The following is a 22,510-nucleotide window of genomic DNA, read 5'->3' as shown; positions in this document are numbered from 1 at the left end:
GTGGTGGTGTGGGTGGACTGTTTTGGCCTGTTGTGAACCACTGAGGGCCACAGCGGCACGAAAGCTCTCCGTCGTTTCTAGGTCCTCGGTTTAATACATGCATACATGTACTATTCCCGTGGGACAGTCCCCCAACTGTACTGCGCTTGCTTCTGATTGGTCGGCACATTCGGGTGTTAGGCGCCAAAAGGCCTAATTTCCCTTATATACTTTTCATTCATTTAACCCAGTTTTTAATATGACAATCTGTCATTGTTACCCTACTAGTCTCCTGTTTTTGTTTGTTAAATTCACTAGATATGAGAAACATAGGAGTAAAGATATTACAACCAAAATGCTTTGGACACCTTCTGGTGCTCTGGCTCACCTGGGAGACGAAGTACTTAGGCTGCGCTAGTCACTCTGTTTCCGCTGTTCTTCAGAGTCGTACTCTATATCGGAAGATGCCAGAAAAGTTACCGTACTGTTAAGAAAGCTATGTGGAGTGATGTAGAAGGCAGTGTAAAAAGTGATATTTTAAAATATAAACTAAATGGATACATTAATGAGATGTGTCGCCTACCATCATTTTCAGTACTACAGATCTAGCGCTCTGTAGATACAGAGACTTACCTGGGAAAGTGGCATCCCACAAAAAAAAGCACAAAAACATGTTCAATTTGACAACATAGCAACCTCCGCTGAAGAAGATCCCACGACCGACGAGCTGTCTTCTACACTGGGGACACAAATTTAGAAGATGTCAGGTCGGTGGAAAGAAGGTTTAGGGACTCTTATTCAATCTCTACAGATCTCTCGAGCTTCCATATCTGACTGCCAAATCAACAACGTCTAATTTACAACTGACCACTTTGTCCTTGACGTACTGCCAATGAAAAGTCAAAAGCCACTATGTCTGGTGACGTGATGGCCATGATTTTTGACCGCCTCTACTGTTGCGAAAGTTACAGGGCTAGCACTTCGTATGCATGGAAATGCAGACGTTTGCGTAAAATCTTCACCCCAGTGCTCTGGGATATGTTTGTTTCTCTGGAAACACAAAGAGTCGAATTCGGCGGAATGCGTTGAAACGCTGTACACACGTAATCGATTGTGTCGTCACTCACTCAGTGTCTACCGCTTCTTGTCTTGTTGTCAATACTCTCAAACTAAACTTTTCATTCCACCGTTTCATGCCCTTCGCATCTAACGGATCTCCACCATAAACTCTTCTGAACTGTCGCTGAACTGTAATAACCAATCGTGTTTCATGATACCAGAAAAACAGATTGCACTTTCTCCTGCATAGACGCCACAGTGACAGGAGCATCACCAAATTACGCTACCTGTAAGAAGAGAGAGATTAAGAGATCAGACGCTGTCAGAACACATGTTGGTGTGCATAAAAATATTACGAATTAAACCACACAGACATTAGAACGACTCCCTGATGAAAATGATCAAGAAGTAGGATTGGAAGCGACGCTAAACTTCTTTGGAAAACTGTGATTAAGTGACAACATAAATCTGTAGCTGAAAGACTGGAAAAGAGTACAAGTTAGTATTATTATTTGGGTTTCTACAGCAAGAGATGAATATCCATGAAAAGGAAATTGGTGCGTGACCTTGGATATTGTGTGGTTAATCTCTGTTTGTTTTGGAAAGAAGGGTGGTTATTCTCCTGTTTCCCGTTTTTGACAGCGACTGCTAGTGATTTCGCCCCTATTACAAGTGTGTTAATCTTTAAGTGATAGTAATTAAATCAGGTGGATCTAGACTCTCATTTTTTAGTGAAAAAAGAACCCTAAATATCACTGGATTTACTTACAATTGCCAAGTGACTTGGATACGAAGTCTCGTGCACTGGTGGAACACTGTAATACGGCTTTACCAGCAAATATGTTTGCGATTTCTCGTTACCAAATAGTACCTACATCTCAGTGAATATGAAGCACGGTATCCGAGAAGTGAAACAGTTTTCTCACGTGAGTAATCACATAAGTTTCAGATCCTTTTCCTCGTGCCAGCAAAACTTGCTAAGCTGTGACGAATCATTTTCTGGCCAGCCCGCAAAGAAATGAGTCTATTTAAAATTTCACGATGCAGCGGCATTGTTAGATTCCTGACAAGAAATATAAAACACAAATATGATATCGTATAAAACTAACTGTTACACGATTTTGATGCTGCTCGGCAACGTAATCTGCCTTTGCTTGAGCTGCGACTCAGGTAAATGTACAATTCAAACTTACAGCAGTATTTTTGTAGGAGAAAAGAGATTACAACATGTTGAAGTATAATCCATAAGAAACTTCAAGAGTTAAGCTACAATTTGTAATCAACCGAGCATCTGTTGTTGTTGATGTTGTTGTGGTCTTCAGTCCTGAGACTGGTTTGATGCAGCTCTGCATGCTATTCTATCCTGTGCAAGGTTCTTCGTCTCCTAGTACCTACTGCAACCTACATCCTTCTGAATCTGTTTAGTGTATTCATCTCCTGGTCTCCCTCTACGATTTTTACCCTCCACGCTGCCCTCCAATACTAAATTGGTGATCCCTTGATGCCCTACCAATCGATACCTTCTTCTAGTCAAGGTGTGCCACAAATTTCTCTTCTCCCCAATTCTATTCAATACCTCCTCATTAGTTATGTGATCTACCCATCTAATCTTCAGCATTCTTCTGTAGCACCACATTTCGAAAGCTTCTATTCTCTTCTTGTCTAAACTATTTATCGTCCATGTTTCACTTCCATACAATACTTTCAGAAATTATTTCCTGACACTTAAATCTCTACTCGATGTTAACAAATTTCTCTTCTTCAGATACGCATTCCTTGCCATTGCCAGTCCACATTTTATATCCTCTCTACTTCGACCATCATCAGTTATATTGCTACCCAAATAGCAAAACTCATTTACTACTTTAATCGTCTCATTTCCTAATCTAGTTCCCGCAGCATCCCCCGATTTAATTCGACTACATTCCATTATCCTCGTTTTGCTTTTGTTGATGTTCATCTTATATCCTCCTTTCAAGACACTGTCCATTCCGTTCAGCTGCTCTTCCAGGTGCTTTGCTGTAACTAGAGTAATTCCTAAGAAACAAATTTTTGTAATCAGGGAATGAATTTACGTTCACCTTGTTTGTTAAACGACGTCGTAAAATGAGCCAACCGCATACCAGTGTTAATTTTTTTATGCTCAATATTTGTCTGTTTTTACCTTTAGGAGTACAGATTAGCCTTAGACGCTTTTTTCCACTAGCAACACAGTGTTTCAGCACTACCGCTGTATTAGCATACGACCCCAGGGCTTCATCAGCCAGCACACTCGGCGGCGCCACATCTCTCGAGGGCAGCGCCGCGTCTGCGAACCATTAGGTTGCCGGCTAAGTGGCTGCTCGATAATTACAGGAAGACGCACTCCGCGTTGACAGTGGGTCGGGTGGTTTGTTGCCCCCGCGGGCCTCTCTTGTGCTCCCTACAGCGGCGACCTCATGCGCAGCGCGGCGCGGCACAGCCGGTGCGCTCGTTTCACCGCCGTCGGGAATTCCTCGCACCGCCAACGAATCACCGGCAGTAAATCAACGGCGCTCATGTGAGGACGTTCCTTCATTTACCGTCGAAAGCAATAGCCGGGCCGGCCGGCCGTCCAGAGGCACAGACGCAGATTGAGCGGACGTCGCCTCGGGCTGCGGCGCCGCACCGCTCCGTTACGTTGCGTCGGCCGTTCTCAGCGGCAAAAGCGACCGGCGTCTGCTCAGTGCCAGCACAGTCGTACTGTGCAGCACACGCGCGACGAACCTGCCGACCCCACTCACTCTACACTCCGTAAGTCCGTGGCATATTAGCGAGGCATCTGTCTGACGCACTGCTCGGTCGGCCACTACACTAGCAGCTAATCTCCACTGATCAGCTAGAACATTATGATAACTTCCCACCGCGACGTTGGATACCGCCTGGTGGCTTTGCGTGCACGTGACGTGGTAACAAAAGTACACTACTGGCCATTAAAATTGCTACACCAAGAAGAAATGCAGATGATAAACTGCTATTCATCTATTCATTGGACAAATATATTATACTACACTCCTGGAAATTGAAGTAAGAACACCGTGAATTCATTGTCCCAGGAAGGGGAAACTTTATTGACACATTCCTGGGGTCAGATACATCACATGATCACACTGACAGAACCACAGGCACATAGACACAGGCAACAGAGCATGCACAATGTCGGCACTAGTACAGTGTATGTCCACCTTTCGCAGCAATGCAGGCTGCTATTCTCCCATGGAGACGATCGTAGAGATGCTGGATGTAGTCCTGTGGAACGGCTTGCCATGCCATTTCCACCTGGCGCCTCAGTTGGACCAGCGTTCGTGCTGGACGTGCAGACCGCGTGACACGACGCTTCATCCAGTCCCAAACATGCTCAATGGGGGACAGATCCGGAGATCTTGCTGGCCAGGGTAGTTGACTTACACCACCTTCTAGAGCACGTTGGGTGGCACAGGATACATGAGGACGTGCATTGTCCTGTTGGAACAGCAAGTTCCCTTGCCGGTCTAGGAATGGTAGAACGATGGGTTCGATGACGGTTTGGATGTACCGTGCACTATTCAGTGTCCCCTCGACGATCACCAGTGGTGTACGGCCAGTGTAGGAGATCGCTCCCCACACCATGATGCCGGGTGTTGGCCCTGTGTGCCTCGGTCGTATGCAGTCCTGATTGTGGCGCTCACCTGCACGGCGCCAAACACGCATACGACCATCATTGGCACCAAGGCAGAAGCAACTCTCATCGCTGAAGACGACACGTCTCCATTCGTCCCTCCATTCACGCCTGTCGCGACACCACTGGAGGCGGGCTGCACGATGTCGGGGCGTGAGCGGAAGACGGCCTAACGGTGTGCGGGACCGTAGCCCAGCTTCATGGAGACGGCTGCGAATGGTCCTCGCCGATACCCCAGGAGCAACAGTGTCCCTAATTTGCTGGGAGGTGGCGGTGCGGTCCCCTACGGCACTGCGTAGGATCCTACGGTCTTGGCGTGCATCCGTGCGTCGCTGCGGTCCGGTCCCAGGTCGACGGGCACGTGCACCTTCCGCCAACCACTAGCGACAACATCGATGTACTGTGGAGACCTCACGCCCCACGTGTTGAGCAATTCGGCGGTACGTCCACCCGGCCTCCCGCATGCCCACTATACGCCCTCGCTCAAAGTCCGTCAACTGCACATACGGTTCACGTCCACGCTGTCGCGGCATGCTACCAGTGTTAAAGACTGCGATGGAGCTCCGTATGCCACGGCAAACTGGCTGACACTGACGGCGGCTGTGCACAAATGCTGCTCAGCTAGTGCCATTCGACGGCCAACACCGCGGTTCCTGGTGTGTCCGCTGTGCCGTGCGTGTGATCATTGCTTGTACAGCCCTCTCGCAGTGTCCGGAGCAAGTATGGTGGGTCTGACACACCGGTGTCAATGTGTTCTTTTTTCCATTTCCAGGAGTGTAGAACTGACGTGTGATTACATTTTCACGCTATTTGGGTGCATACATCCTGAGAAATCAGTACCCAGAACCAGCACCTCTGGCCTTAATAACGGCCTTGATACACCTAGGCATTGAGTGAGAGCTTGGATGGCGTGTACAGGTACAGCTGCCCATGCAGCGTCAACGCGATACCGCAGTTCATCAGGAGTAGTGACTGGCGTATTGTGACGAGCCAGTTGCTCGGCCACCACTAACCATACATTTTCAATTGGTGAGAGATCTGGAGAATGTGCTGGCCAGGGCAGCAGTCGACCATTTTCTGTACCCAGAAAGGCCCGTACAGGACTTGCACCATGCGGTCGTGCATAATCCTTCTGAAATGTAGGGTTTCGAAAGGATCGAATGAAGGGTACAGCCACGGGTCGTAACTCATCTGAAATGTAACGTCCACTGTTCAAAGTGCCGTCTATGCGAACAAGAGGTGACCGAGACCTGTAACCATGACGAATACACGAATCCAGTGTGCGTTCACCATGATGTCGCCAAACACGGATGCGACCTTCCTGATGCTGTAAACAGAACCTGGAGTCATCCAAAAAATGACGTTTTGCCATTCGTGTACCCAGGTTCGTCGTTGAGTACACCATCGCAGGTGCTCCGGTCTGTGATGCAGTGTCAAGGGTAACCGCAGCCATGGTCTCCGAGCTGATAGTCCATGCTGCTGCAAACGTCGTCGAACTGTTCGTGCAGATGGTGTTTGTCTTGTAGACGTCCCCATCTGTTGACTCAGGGACCGAGATGTGGCTGCACGACCCCTTACAGCCATGTGGATAAGATGCCTGTCATCTCGACTACTAGTGACACGAGGCCGTTGGGATCCGGCACGCCGTTCCGTATTATCCTCCTGAACCCACCGATTTCATATTCTGCTATTGGATCTCGACCAACGTGAGCAGCAATGTCGCGATACGATAAACCGCAATGGCGATAGGCTACGATCCGACCTTTGTCAAAGTCGGAAACGTGATGGTACGCATTTCTCCTCCTTACATGAGGCATCACAACAACGTTTCACCAGGCAACGCCGGTCAACTGCTGTTTGAGAAATCGGTTGGAAAGTTTCGTCATGTCAGCACGTTGTAGGTGTCGCCACCGACGCCAGTCTTGTGTGAGTGCTCTGAGAAGCTAATCATTTGCATATAACAGCATCTTCTTCCTGTCGGTTAAATTTCGCGTCTGTAGCACGTCATCTTTGTGGTGTAGCAATTGTAATGGCCAGTAGTGTATGTAAGCGGAGCAGATGCGGACGGGAAACGTCCTAGCGAAGAAGTGCCCTTCAAGTGGAGGGATCCGCTGAAATAGACAGAGTCTGGAACGAGTATCTCATAAATGGCGAATCTGGTCGACTGTTCACGTGCTACTACCTAGAGCATCTACAGAAGCGGAAGGACAGTGAAACTACCATTACGCGATAAGTGGTTGGACATCCACGACTCATCACACAACGTGATGTTGATAAATGGTCATCTGTGGCATCTCTGCCAAAAAGAGCACAATGCTGGTGCACACACAAGTGTTTCGGTAGATACCTTTCATCGTTCATTGTTGAACATGGAGCTTCGCAGCAGACCACACCTACTTGTTTACATGTTGACATAACCACATTGTCAATTACGAATGCAATGGGCGCGGGACCATCAGGATCCGGCCATCGATCAAGGAAAACGTGTCGGCTCTTCGGGTGAGTCACATTTTTGCTGCACTAGGTGGATGATCGTCTCTACTGACGACGTCATAGACGTGAACAGCGACTCGAAACGTGCAGTGCGCCACCGACGGAGCAGCATTATGCAATGGGAGACAGTCTCCTGTGCTTGCATGGGATCTGTGGTAGTAATGGAAGACGCTCTGACAGCTGCGAACCACCTGCATCTCTTCATGCTAGATGCCTTCCCCGACAGCGATGTCATCTTGCAGCAGTACAATTGTCCGTGTCTCGGAGCCAGAAACGTGCTACAGTGGTTTGAGGGGCATCACAGTGAACTCACTTTGATGTCTGGGCGACCAAATCCACCTGATGTAAATCCTGCTGAACCCACCTGGGTCGCTATCTGGCGCCACCACTGTGTACGCAAACCAGCTGTCCGTTATTTACCCGAATTACATAACCTAACGCCACGTACCTTCACAAACTTACCAACAAATTTCGGATCCCCGATATGCAGATTCAGTGATGCATTTTCTTCCAAACAAGGCCAAACAAGCTATTAGGCACGTGGTTATAATATATTGGCTCATCAGTGTATAAAGGCCGAATCACATGAGACGTCAAGGGAACGCCGGACGACGTCATCTTCGAATGGTGGAGGGTTCACAATAGATATACTGCATCAAGACGTCAGTTCACTTATCCCTTTTATCACTTAATGAATGAGTCGCAAATAATCATTAATGTAAAAATGATAACAGGTTGAGCCCTATGTGGCTCGTGTTGATGCCGTTCATAGCTTGGCATCTTGTAATAGCGATAGTGGCGTCTCGTTTTCTTAGTGTGTTCACGGGCGCCACTACGTTTGCTCGCCTTGTCTGTCCGTGAGTGGCAGCAGCACCGCTTATCGATAGCGCGTACTGTGGTACCATCTTTGGAGCGGCCTCTGGTATTTCCGGGTCGTCGTGTGTCGAGGGAAGTGAGCTAGGACGGAGCAGCAGTCAGGGCTGGACAGCCAGTATTCGCCCGACCGCTGGCGACACACACGCACTGTCCGATGGAAAGTCATGTTCGCGAGAGTACAAGACCACGTCAAGGACCGGATTCGGCCAGTTTTAGTTGAATGGACCGTGATATTCGAGTAGTGCAACTTTCACCTGTGTATGTGTGTGTACGCCCGTCGAAGTGCCCTCATGGCAATAAGTTGTCAGTTGACGATTTATACTGGGATCTTTTCTGTGCCTGACTTGAGTGGGGACGACCGTTGGTTGGTTGGTCGTTCGGTCGGTCGTCACAGCGGACGACGTGCATTTGGTTTTCCGACCGCTACTGGCTTCTCTGTGTTTGTGCCGACTTATAATTCGTCTGTTTTGTTTCACAATGACTGGTTGTAGTATTGTTTGAGACATTGTGGAACTGTCTTCACCGATCCGTGTGTATCTTGTGTGGTTTTTAATTTGCAGTTATTTATATGCTGCCTGCGTCCTGAGTCGTCATGTGTGCAAGACGTTGGGCTTCGGACGGAGCAGCGAAGAGGTCCACAGCGCAAGGGCAGGTCAGGACCGCTGAAAGCGTGATGGCACTGTCGGACTGACGGTCTGTAGCCGACGACCGAACCCAGAACGTCTGAATTTGAGTGAACCCTGTCCAGTGGTGAATCCTCCACTGTCTGAGATGCCGATGTTGTTTGCGTGTTGCTGCTCCCAGGGTCGGTGAGACCAACCGCAGCAAGTGGAGCCTGTCACGTTGGCAGAAGCTATTAGCCGCCTTCTACTCCTTGATGTTAGTTGGGATTTAGTATTATTCTTATTACTGAAGTGCAACCAGCGGTATTTTCTGCCTTGTGACCGCTAACGCCCTGTTACCTGCCCTGGAGGTTATCGTACTTTTCCGGTAGTGTACCTTTCCTCGTCGTGATGGCTCTAGTGTTTCCTTTGGCCATCGGTGTGTTTCTGTAGACGTGGAGCTGTCCATCTCCTCAACCTTGCCTAAAAATATTCCATCGTTGTACCGGTGATCGGACGTTAGGTGGATTGGTTAGTCGGTCGGTCGGCACTTAAGCTACCCCTAGTGTGAGTTGCCATCCTGTTACATGAGTACAACTCTTGGCTGCCTGTATCACCGCTTACACAGCTGTAGTCACCTTCCTCATGTCGATCCAGGGAGCGCTGTCTGTGGATCACTCCATTTACCCTAATGTTCTGACATGTTATTGCCTTCCCAACTTGTAATTCCGGCCTTCAGCCGTTAATTGTTTGTTACACTGCTTGTAGTTCAAATGGTTCAAATGGCTTTGAGCACTATGGGACTCAACTGCTGTGGTCATCAGTCCCCTAGAACTTAGAACTACTTAAACCTAACTAACCTAAGGACATCACACACATCCATGCCCGAGGCAGGATTCGAACCTGCGACCGTAGCAGTCGCACGGTTCCGGACTGCGCGCCTAGAACCGCGAGACCACCGCGGCCGGCACTGCTTGTGGTCTTCAGCCGACAAATTATTTTAAATTTTCTCTTAATAAGGCCTGCAGCCGTCACTATAGCTTGTTACAAGATTATTAGAAAGGATTTTAGTATTTTTAAAGTGTAATTGTCCACCTTGTTTGTGATTCAGGCCTTCGACCCTTGCGTATTCTGAAATTGGTTGTGGGCTTCAGCCCACGGATAATTCTCAAGCTTCTCAATCAGGCCTTCAGCCGTTGATTGTGTAGCATTGTTTGTGGCCTTCAGCCGACCAATAATTTGCAATTTTTTCTTAATAAGGCCTTCAGCTGTTACTATAGCTAGTTACCGTTTTGATTGCTAACAAGAAAATATCTTAGTATTGGTTAATGTGTAACTGCCTTCCTCAATTGTAATTCAGGCCTTCAGCCATTGTGTATTTCTGAAGTTGCTTCTGGCCTTCAACCGACGAATAATTTTGAACCTTCTTAATCAGGCCTTCAGCCGTTGATTATGTGTAACTTTTCTTGTGGCCTTCAGCCGACAATAACTTGCAATTCTTCTAATAAGGCTTTCAGCCGCCAATGTAGTAAAATCTTTTAAAAATGATTGTTGAGAGATTTGTTTTTTAAAAATAAAGTGTATGTGTTTTCTGTGCAACCAACGGTAACTTATTTGGCCCCGTCCACACCTTTCCTGCTTTCCCTAAGTCCCACGTTTCACAAGTATCGGCCTTTGTGCGCCATCTTCAGAAAATAACAACAATGATGCGACAAAATTCATGGGATAGCGATAAGAACATATTCATAAAGCAGTAGTATCGCGTACACAAGGTACAAAAAGGCAGTGAAATGGTGTAGCTGTCATTTGTAGTCAAGTGACACATTTGGAAAGTGATTATGACAATACGACGAGAACTAACACACACTGAATGCGGAATGGTAGTTGGAACTACACGCATGAGACATTCCGTTTCGGAAATCGTTATGGAATTCGTAGTCCACATCGTTAAGAGTGTGCCGAGAATACCAGATTTCTAACATCACAACTCCCACGGAGAACACGGTGAACGACGACCTTCTTTAACAACCGAGAGCAGAGGCGTTTGCGTGGAGTTGTCAAAGCTAACAGTCAAGCAACACTGCGTGAAATAACCCGAGACGTACGACGAACTTATCCTGTAGGACAGTGCGGCAAAGACTAGCATAAATGGCCTATGGCAGCAGACGATCGATGTGACTGTCTTCGTTAACAGCACGACATCGCTTGCAGCGCCTCTGCTAGCCTAGTCACTATATCTGGTGTACCCTAGATGACTGGAAAACCGTGGCCCGGTGAGATAAGTCCCTATTTCAGTTGGTAAGAACTGATGGTGTGGCGCAGACCCCATGAAGCTATGGACCAAGCCGCGCGGGGTAGTTGCGCGGTCTTAGGCGTCTTGTCACGGTCCGCTCGCTTCCCTCCGTCGGAGGTTCTAGCCTCCCTCGGGCATGGGTGTGTGTGTCGTCCTTAGCGTAAGTTAGTTTACGTTAGATTAAGTAGTGAGTAAGCTTAGGGACCGATGACCTCAGCAGTTTGGTCCCATTAGACCTTACCACATATTTCCAATTGTCTATGGTTCAAAATGGTTCAAATGGCTCTGAGCACTATGGGACTCAACTGCTGAGGTCATTAGTCCCCTAGAACTTAGAACTAGTTAAACCTAACTAACCTAAGGACGTCACAATCATCCATGCCCGAGGCAGGATCCGAACCTGCGACCATAGCGGTCTTGCGGTTCCAGACTGCAGGCACTTCGGCCGGCAATTTTCTATGGACCAAGCTGTCAACAAGGCATTGCGGAAGCTGGTGGCTGCTTGATAATGATGTGGGCTGTGTTTACATGGAATGGACTGGGTCCTCTGGTCCAACTGAACCGATCATTGACTGGAACTGATTATTTTCGGCTGCTTGTAGACCAATTGCAGCCGTTCATGGACTTCATGTTTTTTATGTACGAGGATGAGTCAAAAGAAAACCTTACATTTGTAATAAAAAAATCGAAATTTCACGCCGTCATCCTGTAAGTTGGTAAGCGTGCTACAAATAGCATGCATAATGGCCTGTAGGTGGCAGCATGGTGCAGATGCACACATACCGTCGCAGTATCAGTATAAAGATGGCCGCCCTACTTGCGACTTGCACCAGGGAAAACAGCGTTCTGTTATTCGGTTTTTGCGTAGTGAAGGTGTGAAACCTATTGAAATTCATCGACGAATGAAGGTTCCGTACAGCGATGCATGTTTGTCACAGCAGCAAGTCTACGAATTGAGTAGGAAGTTCGCAAATGGTGTGAATACAGTGGAAGATGCTCCTTGTCCAGGTCAGGCACAACGAGTTGTGACTCCACAGAACGTTGCAGCAGTTGAAGCCATAGCGAAGGAAAACCGCCGATTCACACTGAATAACATTGCAGCATGTTTACAGATTAGTCATGGGTCAGCACACCACATTGTGCTCCAGTTTCACAAAGTGTCTCCAAGATGGGTGCCACGGCAGCTGACTCCTGAAATGAGAGAACGATGTGTTGACGTTGGTGAAGAACTTCTTCGGCGCTTTGAACGAGAAGGTGATGGCTTCCCTGCAAGAATTGTTACTGGGGATGAAACCTGGGTTCACTTCCACCAACCTGAAACGAAGGGAGCAAGCAAGGAATGGCGCCATTCCTCATCACCAAACCCAAATAAGTTTCGAACAGAATCATCAGCAGGGAAGGTAATGCTGATTCTCTTTTGGGACGTGAAAGGCGTCATTTTCGAGCATTACATGCCTAGAGGGACCACTGTCACCAGTACATCATACGCAGATCTCCTAAAAAATCATCTGCTGCCTGGAATCAAATCAAAGCGACGTGGATTGCTGTCAGCAGGTGTCCTTTTGCAACATGACAATGCAAGACCCCACACTGCCCGTACAACAGTTCCAACGATCACAGACCTGCATTTGGAGTGTCTTCCTCATCCACCATACTCACCAGACCTTCCTCCAAATGATTTCCATATGTTTGGACCACTCAAAGGCGCAGTGGGAGGAAAGAAGTTCCGTTCTGACAAAGAGGTATGCCACGCGGTGCTTGAGTGGTTGCGTGGACTAACAAAAGAATGTTTTTTAAAGGAAGTTGAGGATTTGCATTGAGCGTGGAGAAGATTATGTTGAAAAGTGATACAGCTTTGTACCACTTCTGCACAATAAATAATATTTGAAAAAATATTTAAGGTTTTCATTTTACTCACCCTTGTATGTCAATGAGGCACGTCACAGAGTCACAATTGTTGCCGATTTGTTTGAAGAACGTCCTGGACGATTCGAGCCAATTATTTGGCTACTCAGATCGTCTGACACGAATCCCAGCACCAGCAACACTTTCGCAATCATGGACGGCTACAAGGGCAGCATAACTCTGTATTGCTGCAGGAGCTTGCAGCTACTTGTTGAGTCCATGACACCTCGAGTTGCCTCATTACACTGGGCGAAAGAAGATCCAACACGGTGTTAGGAGGTATCCCATGACTTTTGTCGCCTCAGTGTAGAGTGCAAAACAGTAGAACTACGAAAGGTTAAAGTAACGTAGCATTTACCCAATTGGCTGAGGGCGATAATGAACAGAACACTTGTATGATGCCAAGGTCGTTTACTGCTGCTGGTGGCTAATCTGCCACGGGTTAAATAGAGTCTAAAATGTGCGCTCACGCTGCATGACTTCAGAATCAGCCAGTGAGCATCGAATTACATGAAAATGCGTTGAAAACAACAGATAAACGAAGACGTCAAAGTATTTATATAACATTATACAAGCAATAGCCTTTCAGGTTACTGTATCAAATCGTTAATGGTAATAATGTAAGCTAAAAAAGGTTTTAAATACAAAATCCAATGTTATAGAATACATCGTATTCGACCGCCGCCTGGTCGTATTTGTCAGATTGGCTGGTGGGGGTCAGTGATGCACCCGAAGACACCGTTTCTGTGACGATGGCTTATAATTGTCGGTATGTACTAGCAAAGATGAAGCATTAAGGTGTCGCAGCCTGTGCTGGCGACGATGTGTTGAGGTGCTGTTGCCACAGCCTAAATGTTTGTTGGATGTCCTGTACAGACCGGTTAAAGTGAGGTTACAAGATTCCATTCGCCATACAAGGAGACGGAATATAGTACCAGAATTAAGGAACTACTAATACTTCTCAACGGACGTTCCTGTTCAGATTCATATGGCAAAATTCCGAGATCTGAAACAATATTTCGAAACACTACCACTTATTTGTTAGCAAAAATAAGTACATACAAACATAAAAAACAATATTTGTAAGGGAATACGTAGAACCTGTTTACCTTATTCACGGTATCTTCCTTTTCCACGTACCAAATAATGTGAGAAGCAATTGTATTTTTCTCCTTCTATTGAGATGAATTTTTAACTTAAAAGACGCTTACTTAACGAATATTGCTCTGTAAATTTATGTTCTTATTTATACATAGTGTAGGCATCAGGTCTGTCCAATTATTTTATAACATAAACCATTTTTCGCTGTCTTGTGGAAGAACATTCAGTCTAAAATTATGCACGATTTCGTGAAATATTAACAATTTGTCATAAGAACAACGCAGAATAATACACTCCTGGAAATGGAAAAAAGAACACATTGACACCGGTGTGTCAGACCCACCATACTTGCTCCGGACACTGCGAGAGGGCTGTACAAGCAATGATCACACGCACGGCACAGCGGACACACCAGGAACCGCGGTGTTGGCCGTCGAATGGCGCTAGCTGAGCAGCATTTGTGCACAGCCGCCGTCAGTGTCAGCCAGTTCGCCGTGGCATACGGAGCTCCATCGTAGTTTTTAACACTGGTAGCATGCCGCGACAGCGTGGACGTGAACCGTATGTGCAGTTGACGGACTTTGAGCGAGGGCGTATAGTGGGCATGCGGGAGGCCGGGTGGACGTACCGCCGAATTGCTCAACACGTGGGGCGTGAGGTCTCCACAGTACATCGATGTTGTCGCCAGTGGTCGGCGGAAGGTGCACGTGCCCGTCGACCTGGGACCGGACCGCAGCGACGCACGGATGCACGCCAAGACCGTAGGATCCTACGCAGTGCCGTAGGGGACCGCACCGCCACTTCCCAGCAAATTAGGGACACTGTTGCTCCTGGGGTATCGGCGAGGACCATTCGCAACCGTCTCCATGAAGCTGGGCTACGGTCCCGCACACCGTTAGGCCGTCTTCCGCTCACGCCCCAACATCGTGCAGCCCGCCTCCAGTGGTGTCGCGACAGGCGTGAATGGAGGGACGAATGGAGACGTGTCGTCTTCAGCGATGAGAGTCGCTTCTGCCTTGGTGCCAATGATGGTCGTATGCGTGTTTGGCGCCGTGCAGGTGAGCGCCACAATCAGGACTGCATACGACCGATGCACACAGGGCCAACACCCGGCATCATGGTGTGGGGAGCGATCTCCTTCACTGGCCGTACACCACTGGTGATCGTCGAGGGGACACTGAATAGTGCACGGTACATCCAAACCGTCATCGAACCCATCGTTCTACCATTCCTAGACCGGCAAGGGAACTTGCTGTTCCAACAGGACAATGCACGTCCGCATGTATCCCGTGCCACCCAACGTGCTCTAGAAGGTGTAAGTCAACTACCCTGGCCAGCAAGATCTCCGGATCTGTCCCCCATTGAGCATGTTTGGGACTGGATGAAGCGTCGTCTCACGCGGTCTGCATGTCCAGCATGAACGCTGGTCCAACTGAGGCGCCAGGTGGAAATGGCATGGCAAGCCGTTCCACAGGACTACATCCAGCATCTCTACGATCGTCTCCATGGGAGAATAGCAGCCTGCATTGGTGCGAAAGGTGGATATACACTGTACTAGTGCCGACATTGTGCATGCTCTGTTGCCTGTGTCTATGTGCCTGTGGTTCTGTCAGTGTGATCATGTGATGTATCTGACCCCAGGAATGTGTCAATAAAGTTTCCCCTTCCTGGTACAATGAATTCACGGTGTTCTTATTTCAATTTCCAGGAGTGTAAAATAAAGGCTGAGAAAACGCAAAAGCAGGAAGTCTACTACTGTAACATGAGTGAAGGATGCGAATATAGGTTAACTTACAATGTTCGCAGCTGACGATACCGCTACCCACTGCATCGCTAACGCCACACAAGACGTTTGAGAGCCTAAGGGCATGAAAGGGAAGCATTGGTCGAGAATGAAATGGAGCAGGATTGTAGCCTTTACCCGATTTTATTCAGTCTGTACAGTGAGCAAGAAGCTAAGGAAATGAAAGGGAACTGCAGTTCAGAGAGCAGATATAATACCTTTAATGTTTGCCAGCGACACTATAATTCTGGAATGCATAGCAGCTAAGAAGAGCATCTGAGTGGGATGGATAATGTCTTGAAAAGAGTTTATAAGAAGAACATCCACAAAAATAAAGCGAGGGTAACGGAATGTATTTCAGTTAAATCAGGCGATGCTGAGGGAGGGAGATTAGGAAATGAGACAGTAAAAGTAGTTAAATGAGTTTTGGTATTTAGGCAGTAAAACAACTGACGGTGGCCGAAGAAGAGATGATATAAAATGCAGATGGGTAACAGGAGAAAAAAGCATTTTTGAAATATAGGAATTTGTTAACATCGAATACAAATTTAAGTGTTAGGATGTATTGTATAGATGGGAAATGTGGATGATAAAGAGTTCAGACAAGAGAATAGAAGCTTTCGAAAAAACGGTACGTGTAGCACGCCGATATCATTTTCTGAATACTTTCTGATGGAGGTTAGGAAGGGGGACATTCTCGGATTATTTTCTAAAAATTTGCAAAATGAGGACACATACAATGTTTCAAGAATTGCTGTTGATGTTGGTAACAAGCGGATGCGATGCGAGTGAGTCGCAGTGAAACAATCGATATGTACAGGACGAACTTCGAGATATATCAAACGCAGAGGGCCGCCCTCGAAAACTCTGTAACATTAAAAAAAAAAAAAAACACATACACTCATGAATTTTTTGAATAGAATTAACTTTCAATTAATACTATTGCACCAAAGCATGATTTACAATTTCTTTTACATTTTTCTACTATTGTAAACATAAACGGCCAAGTACAGTTTTAATGTTCGGCAGTAAGAGTGTCTCGATCGCTCAAAACATTTTTATAAGCAGATAAGGATCGTTGTACATCAATTGAGGTAACTGGGCAGTGTTTGAACCTGTATGCTATGTTGGCAATTATTGTTTCTGGCAAAAGTACACCTGTCCCATTAATAAAACCATCAATCATCCACAAGGGTTCAAAGACTGTATTATTGTTTAAAATGTTTTCATACTTATTAAGTTTTCTTGGGAATTCCTCTGGCAATAAGGGGTTCACTAGAATAATTTTATTCATTGACTGAATACATTCATTCAACGCCAAACCTTGAGTTTCAAGCTTTTTAATACTTGGTGGTATTTGGGAATAATGAGTTCTAACCAGAGCAATGTCTTTTTTAATACTGGAATCATTAAAAGCTTCCTTGCACTGGCAAACTGCCAAAGCCTCTGCAGTATCGAAGTCGTTTGCTACCCCTCTAATGGCCTCCAAATGTTCATTGTGAAACAACACAGCTTCGACCCATGCAGCCCAACGAGTTACTACGGGTTCTGGATGTAAAGGGACATTTGGTAGTTTTCCTTTGTATGTCTTGATACGAGAGGAGCTTTTAGAAACAGTTCCTTCGGGGAATGAAACCAGTTTATTTACATTAACAAACGTGGAACTCCATGAGCAAAGCACTTCACATAAATCAAATTGGGATAAAATACTCGGGGGGCTTTTCCTGCTTCGATCATACAGAGAGCAGCATCTGAAATAAACACAAACACCCTTTCATTTGCAGTGGATTCTGGAAATATTTCTCTAATGCTGTCGGTCACAAATCTGGCGGCCGTAGACTGACTTCACTTTCTTTGTAAGCCGCTTAGAATGGTTTAATTTCTTTGCAGGCTGCTACATAGGAAGAAGAAGGCTCTTCTTTTATAGCAGCAACAATTAAATTTGAAATGTAACGGCAGTAAGTGTATGTAGTTTCGTCAACTGAAATCCAGATAATGCTCTCCTTGAGTTTATTGCGCATTTATTCCAGAACATTTATGTAAATTGTCGGTATTGTCGGGGTGTATTTTTTACACAGTGTTGATTCATCTGGTTTATTCTGACTTAACCAATATTTGCACAGGAAGCTTTTAAGGATAGGGTTTGTTAGTTTGCAATGAATGCTTCACACAGCTCCATGTTAAAGTGACTTTTTTTTGGCTACTTTTGGACAGACCCCTGCTACTGCAACTTGCTGTTGTCAGCAGTGGCGGATTTAAAAATTTTGCCGTCCCTAGGCACACCATATTACATGCGCCCACCCAAAAAATTCACATGTTTTAAATAATAACTATAAACCTATCACTTCACAATTGCCGTTTTTGGTGAGAGCGCTGTGAGCTGTTTCCGTACTCTGCTATTCGTTGTTCTGACGAACGCGTCAGCGGTCTAGTCATACTCGATCAAAATGTAATATGTTTCCTGAACTGTTCTTGGTGTACGGCAGCGGATAAACCAAACTTAAAACTACTTTGTGTCAACACATTCTTCTGTCTAAAGACAACAGAAGCGAGCACAAGGAAAATAACTTTTCTTTTATGGCCTAAAAATTCAGCTGAGCGTGCAGGAGACAACGGATTTTTGTTATTCATTTACTTGTAACATGTTCTTTTACACGAAACCGTTGAAAATGAAAATAAAAATTTTGTTTTACGATGTAAAAATTGAAGCTAACGTGTCATACACTGGAAATTAATACATACTTTTACAGAGATGCGTTCAGAATTAAAATGAAACTGTCGTTTTACGATCTAATAACTTGAATGTGTAGCAAATAAGAAAAAAACACGTTCGGTATTAATACGTGAATCTATGGGAAAGCGTAAGAAATGAAAATGAAATAGATTTCGGTGCACGAACTAATAACTGAATACAGACGAATAAACACAGAACTGGATTTGCTGTTACATATTTTCAGACTAGTGTGAAAAAATCAAATTTGTTTTATAATATAATAGTTAATCGGTCTGTGTAGCTAGATGCTGCATAATAAGTGTACACAATACCTTTAATCCATGTAGGGGCTAAACAGTTTTGTACAGCAGCTACTGCTCTCACCATAACTCTATCTACTGGTATTAGCAAAGCCTTTGCCTATTTATCGACAGAACTGAATTACGTTATTTAATAACACTTTTTCATCTGAGAGTACTCTCCGATAACGAATATTTCCGCGATAACTATACATTTCAGCAGACGCCAAAAATACGCATCAGTTGTAATATACTACAGTATCAGTACGACTTCACTGTACAGCGCCGAGCAGCCTGGGTCATTGAGGTATTGTTTAGTATTGTCTGCCGCCTTCGGACACGTCTGCACGTAGACGAGGTTTACTTCCGCGTTCTGCCATCGACAGTTGTAAAATAAACGGTAATACGTAGTTTGTAAATCCAGCGAATGTGCTCTAAGTAATTTTAAAAATGACATTATAACGTTAAATTTTTAAAACTAGTATGAACAAATAAACCAACTCACCAGTCAGCAAAGTTTTAGCCTGGCTTTGAGGGGAGAAAACTCGTTGCTCAAATTTCATAGTTCCGACGGTTATCAGTTGAGAAGGTCGGCTTCGATGTGAAGTATGGACAAGACGTTCAATCTTTCCTCAGACAACCGTAGAACACAGGTACGATCTCAGTCTTTTAAGAGCCTAAAACCAGAGTTCCGCGAAATGTACGCATTCACTAGGGTAGGAGGCTCTAAATCTGTCATATGACGCTTGGAATCAGGTGAACTCTTCGTAAGGTTACTGAAAACTTTGAAGGAGTCCAACAGTGTTCTGTAGCTTTCCTTCCTCCTCACTAATTCGGCGTACATGTTGTCGAGTACTGGAAGATAGTGTTTCGACTCTAAATTTGCCCCTTCCAATCACAAAAACTTTTTCAGAATCAGCTTCTTTGTCATCGTGAATCTTGCGTTTTCGTGATCTTTTATAGGTGCATTCAAAGTCTATATTACCGACAATCTCCATGGACTTATTTTCAGAGTAGTCTAGGGCGACCAAACGTCCCGGAAAACCGGGAATGTCCCGGTTTTCATCCCCGTGAACCGGTGTCCCGAAAATTTGTTTCGGGATCCTCAAAAGTCCCGGAATTCAGTTTTTAAATACATTTCGTTAAACTTTCTCAAATTTTTGGGATTTCGCTATATTAAAGGAAATAGAACACAAGAAATTAATATATTTTAGCTTATTTGTCTAAAACCTCCATTGTCCCATACTGGTAACCACAGTATCAGTATTGATACACTCAGGCAATAATTTACTTTGAGCAGTACTTTGGCCAACAAGTAGTAAGTTGTATTTTTGTAACAGAGCTATGAAACCGTCCGATTGTCGCGCCACTTACTCACACACTCATTGCCAGAACAGTGTAGTAGTTGATGTTTTGCCAGACAAACTGCAATAGTTTTTTCTCATATTAGTGTTATTGTTGCTGCAGTACTGTGAAACGCAATGCCGAAACGTGCCTGCAAGTTCCGTGACTGTTATTCCAAGGAATGGAATTTCATTAAGAAAGGTCGTTTTGATTACGAAGCAGAGTTTTCAGTTTGTAATTGTTTTATTAGTATAAGTCATAGTGGACGTTCCGACATAGTTGATCACATCAGGTCAAAGAAACACATTAACAGATACAGTGCACCGAGCTGCAGTAGAACTCTACAAAATTATTTTGTAAAACATCAGTCAAGTGAAGAGACGAAAGTTCGAGCAGCCGAGCTTACACTAGCGTACCACACGTAGTGATTGTACTAATAAGCTTAACAGCATTATGTTTGATGATTCTTCCATTGCAAAAAAGTCTAGTTCAGCAAGAACTAAAGTGTCAGCTTTAGTGAAAGGAGTTATTGCTCCCCAGAGTGTAAAGGAGAGCCTTGAATACATCAAAAAGTCTTCTTTCTACGGGATATCCACTGTTGCCAGCAATCATAAGGCCACTAAAATATTTCCGTTTGTTGTTCAGTTTTTCGATATTAATCAGAGAATTCAGACCAAACTTTTGAAGGTGAGTTCCCTACCTGATGGAACATCTGGCGAAATTTCAAGATTTTGTATGAATACTATCGAAATGTTTGATCTTGAGAAAAATAAATGTGTGGCATTTTGTGGAGACAACACCAACACAAACTTTGGCGGTTTAAAAAGACAAGGCAAATGCAACGTATTTACCAAATTAAAAGCAACATTGCATGAAAACATTGAGCCATAGAGTGCCCTGCACATGTTTTACACAATAGCGTGCATACATCTGCTGACAGTTTAAGCTGTGATGTTGAAACTATTGTTATGAAGGTATTCTCACACTTTTACATATATACTGTTAGAACAGAGAGGCTTAAGGAGTTCTGTGATTATGTGGGAACTGAATACATGAATGTAATGTGTCACTCGAAAACTCGCTGGTTATCACTGTTTCCAGCAGTTGAAATAGTAATCCGCCTGTTTGAACCGTTAAAAGATTTTTTCCTAAATGAAGACAAAGCCCCCAAAATATTGGTTCAGTTTTTCAGTAACCCTTTAAGTGAAGCCTACTTATGGTTTATTCACAGTCAGCTTAGCACTTTGCAGCATGGAATAAAGGAAATTGAGGGAAGCACGAAAAGTGAAATAGAGGTAAATGATATTTTGAAAAACACTCTGGAAACTGTTACTAAGAGGAGAGAACAGCAGTTCATTTCTTTTAATTTAAAATCTGTCCTTAAAAGAGCAGAAGTATCAGAAGCAGCGGAAAGGAGTTACTGAAGAGAGTGCGAAAATGGAAAAGTGTTGAAGAGACAGTTTCTTATTTGAAGAGTAAAGAGATTGAAATCGATGATTCCATTCTCTTTGATCAGTTCGGCATACTGACAAATTTTGTTGAAGAAAGTCTTCGCAGGTGGAATGATGAAAAAAAAACAACACTATTGGAATGTCATGAGAAGTGGGTGAGTTTTTTTAAAAGCTGTGACTTTCTTCAGCATTACTCTGAGTTGGTATTAATTGCAAGGTATTTATCTGCAATCCCAGCCCATAATGCCAATGTGGAAAGAATATTTTCGTTCATGAATATCCTGTGGACTGATGATAGAAACAGAATGGTGGTGGACTCTCTTGAAGCAATCCTGCAGATCCTGTACAACTACAAAATGGATTGTGCCGAGTTTTATCACTGTGTCTCAAAGAACAAAAGAAGAAGGCTGGAGGCAGTGAAAAATGCCCTTTTCTCCAAGGACAGTCAATTCCATCTACAAGTGCTCAGTAATATTAAAGCTCGTATTAATATCAATTGATTAAAAGTTGAATGGCTGTAAAATTATGTAAAATCGTAATACATGTCTTTATTACTGTATACGTTTATTAAATGTCAGTAATTATACAGATAATCTAGAGTATATCAATCTTTTGTATCCTCTTATTAGGTATAATAATCGGGTTAACAAAATGTATCAACAAGACATTAATATTTAAAATTAAGAAACCTGGGTACATGAGGAATGAGGTGTCCACTGGCACCCGGGTGAATGTGCCCAGTTTTCACCGAAAATAATTTGGTCACCCTATAGTAGTCGAACATACCACGAATAAATACCATAAATGCTACAAGTGATTCAAATAATTCATGCACTATTTTAGTATCAATATTTACACTTTGCAATTTCAGATTTACACTGTTAAATCTCTAGAGTATGTACTTCCAAACTGTCATCATGAATACTGTTTCTAGTC

Source organism: Schistocerca piceifrons, chromosome 1 (genome assembly GCF_021461385.2).
Source record: "Schistocerca piceifrons isolate TAMUIC-IGC-003096 chromosome 1, iqSchPice1.1, whole genome shotgun sequence".
Taxonomy (NCBI): domain Eukaryota; kingdom Metazoa; phylum Arthropoda; class Insecta; order Orthoptera; family Acrididae; genus Schistocerca; species Schistocerca piceifrons.
Note: the sequence above shows the minus strand (reverse complement) of the source record.